The sequence below is a fragment of the Poecilia latipinna genome, unplaced genomic scaffold (genome assembly GCF_001443285.1).
Source record: "Poecilia latipinna isolate Pla-1442-1.1 unplaced genomic scaffold, P_latipinna-1.0 Scaffold2968, whole genome shotgun sequence".
Taxonomy (NCBI): domain Eukaryota; kingdom Metazoa; phylum Chordata; class Actinopteri; order Cyprinodontiformes; family Poeciliidae; genus Poecilia; species Poecilia latipinna.
Genome location: NW_015115584.1, coordinates 12,649 through 16,074, shown reverse-complemented (window position 1 = coordinate 16,074; position 3,426 = coordinate 12,649).

Sequence of the window (3,426 nt, the reverse complement as noted above, 5' to 3'; positions counted from 1 at the left end):
CCCCGTCCCCCCCGCTTCCTACGCCTATGCCTTAAATGATTGAAAGGTAAGGTAATTTTATTTATGTAGCACATTTTCAGCAACAAGGCAATACAAAGTGCTTTTATAGTGGTTGATGACTTGCATTGATGGCTTTAACCCACAGGTGTCAAACTCCAGTCCTGGAGGACCACTGCCCTGCAACTTTTAGATGTGCCTCTGCTGCATCACACCTGAATAGGATAATTAGGTCATGTAAATGTTAGGCAGTAAATGCAACTTTATTAACAATTTCACCTGTATGTAATTTTAGCATTAATGTAATGTTTCTGAATTATCAGTGTAAAATTGGAGACATGTAGAAATTATCTACACAAGAAGGAGGTAATTAAGCCATTTGATTCCAGTGTTTTGGTACATCTAAAAACTGCAGGACAGCGCCCCTTGAGGACTAGAGTTTGACACCCCTGCTTTAATAAATCTTCATTTAACCATCAGTTCTGGCTTTTTCAAAATTGCCTATATAGGCAATGTTTTCTTCTAAAAGAAAATTTTAATTTAATAAGAAACCTATTCGATGACAATCTTCTGGTTCCTTACACAGGAGGTCTGGCCGTCGTAACTTGCTGGGTAGGGCAAGATGAAGATTTTTTTATTCATATTTTCTGCAGACTGTATTTCAGTTGAACTGCTGCCTCTCACTGGTGGAGATTGAATATTGCATTTAAATAATGTCATGTTTCAGTTTCAAAATGCTTTAAAGACATCGTGCTGGAACACTCTTATATGAATAAAGTTAAAACTAACAAACGAATAATTTAATAGTAAATTTAAAAGTACATAACTTTTAAAGTTACTATTTAACTTTAGTTAAATTTAACTATTTAAATTTAACTAAATTTAACTACTCTAACCCTAAATGTCATAAATATATTTATGACATATTTATCTGTCATAAATATGTCAAATAAGTTTGACATATTTATGACAGATTATGATTTCTTGGTTAAAGTCAAATTGTCATGAGAAAGCCATCTGAATGTGATGTCATTTTAAAGATGTTTTTGTCTTGGTTAATGTCTAGTTATAGCAGACATTATAAACAATGTCAACTTGGCATTAAAAGTGTCCTTATTTATCAAATGACACTTAATGACAACAGTCGCAAATATTCATGAAAACATCTTCATGGTCATGACAGCGTCATGTCAGTCTTATGCATACCCCGTCAAATAGTGTTACCCATTTGTGTTCAAAAATTTTTTTATTAAATATTTATTCATGTCATGGTACATTTAATTAATGATTTAATTATGTATTTATTTAATTTTGTCCATTTTATTCTTCCATACAAATTGGGGGGAAAAAAACTTTTAAAAAAATCTTTAACAATCCATCTTTCTAAAGGTCTCATGGGGCAAACTAACATGTACCCTTAGGCATATGCAAATTTTGCTTAGAATTCAGGCCGTTCTGCCAAAAACTGCTAAATAATTTTTTTTTACTATTTTTCACATTTTTCATTGTTATTAAAGTAAACTTATGATTTTGTGATGAACTAATGTTCATTTTTAACATGAGCGCTAATTTTAGTAATCGTAAAATAAATGTTTTAAAGCAGCATTAAGTAAAGGGATCTCGGTTTATTTTGAAATAATGCTCCGGAAGCCAGGTTTGCTGCCTGCTGCGCTGATTTAAAGCCTAGTGACGTCTTCATGTCATTGGCAGCTATCCAGCGATTCATTTCCCCGGTATGACTCCCTTCCTCTCGGCCATCCTCGCTGACAATAGCGGCATCACGCTCTCCCAGGGAGGGAGTCACCTCCCTACCTCTTCGGCCTGAAGGGCCCTGACTAGCCGCCGGTACCCGGAGCTCAACCGGAGCCGGCTTTTCATCTCTACGTATCAGGTTATGGATGGAGAGAACCAGCGAACCACAAGTGGGGATTTCTGAGAATCCCGGTGCTCAGGATTCAGGATTTGAATGTCGCTTTTTTCTCTCATTGTAGTAATCATCCACTACAATGTCACGACCAAGGAGACACAACTGAAGGACCGGCTCCTCTCCCGATATCTTTGCTGGATGTCATTCTCTTAATCAGTTTCAGACGCTTTCAGCCAATATTAATTCCAGGATGAACTGAGCCGGACGTTCTAATTCCATCTGAACGATACTGGGAGCGGATGCTAGGGAATGGGAGTTGGAGAGGTGATCAGAAAATATTTGTGATTTGTGGATGAGAACTGGTATCTGGATCGGATTCCTTGCGGAAAGACCCCGTCAGGGAAGGAGGAAGCAAGGGCAACTGCGGCAACCGAACCGACAACCGAGGGGAGGGGGGGGGGTGGGGGAGGGGGGGATCGAGACTGAAGAGGATGAGAAGATGGGTTTACTTTTTGGACTCTTGTGGCTGTTGACCAGCTTCCTGCAGGGCGTGCACAGCCAGGGCGTGTATGGTAAGGACGTCATTGATATTTATAACTGTCCATATTGCTCCAGCACTGCATACACCGCACAATATTACCGACTGCAGCAGAACGCCAACGCTTCCAACACCAGCATGACCTTGTGAGGGATTTGCGTGGTTGTATTGAATGCGTGTGTGCGCATGTTTGAAGGTCTGCACACACACATTCTCTCGCTCGCTCACTCTCTCTCTCTCTCTCTATATATATATATATATATATATATATATATATATATATATATATTTTAAAAATCTCTCCTATTGCCTCAGTTAGGTATAAAATTAATTAATCTTTTTTGCAGCCCAAGAAGTGATGACTACTTAAAAGCTGGCTATGGTAAAAACCGCTGATTTTCCCCGATAGGCCCGTATTGTGATAAAGTTTCAGGTTTTATAATTGGTGTATTTGTTTCAAACAATATTTTAATCAGATTTTTTTTTAAATGAGTTTGGAGTATGCCATGGGTAATACTAGACCTTCAGATTCAATTTCTTTCTGTATTGGAATGCCATTCTTCACTAAATAGTATTGTATGGATCTCGGTTGTACTGCCCAATAATACTTAGTTATGATTGGACCTTTTAATCGCCCCTTACAATATGGGAAGTGTAACAAAGCTGGTCGAATTCTGGTCCCTTTATTTCTTCATATAAATTCTAGTAAAAGCAGCCTCCTTATAGAAAATAAAAATAAACAAGTCATCAAGTTGTGTGAGAGGGAGTACTGTCAATTTAATGGCATTGATTCTGCTCATAAGTGACAACGGCAGGAACATCCCCCTATGAATCTACTCTGTAATTTTATCCAGTAAAGATTAATAATTTGACCTAAATGTAATTTGCAATTCATTTTTTCAACTTCATTAAACTGAAATACACTATATTGCCAAAAGTATTCGCTCCACTTCCTTCAGTGACATCACATTCCTGATCCATAGGGTTCAATATGATGTTGGTCCACCTTTGCAGCTAGAACAGC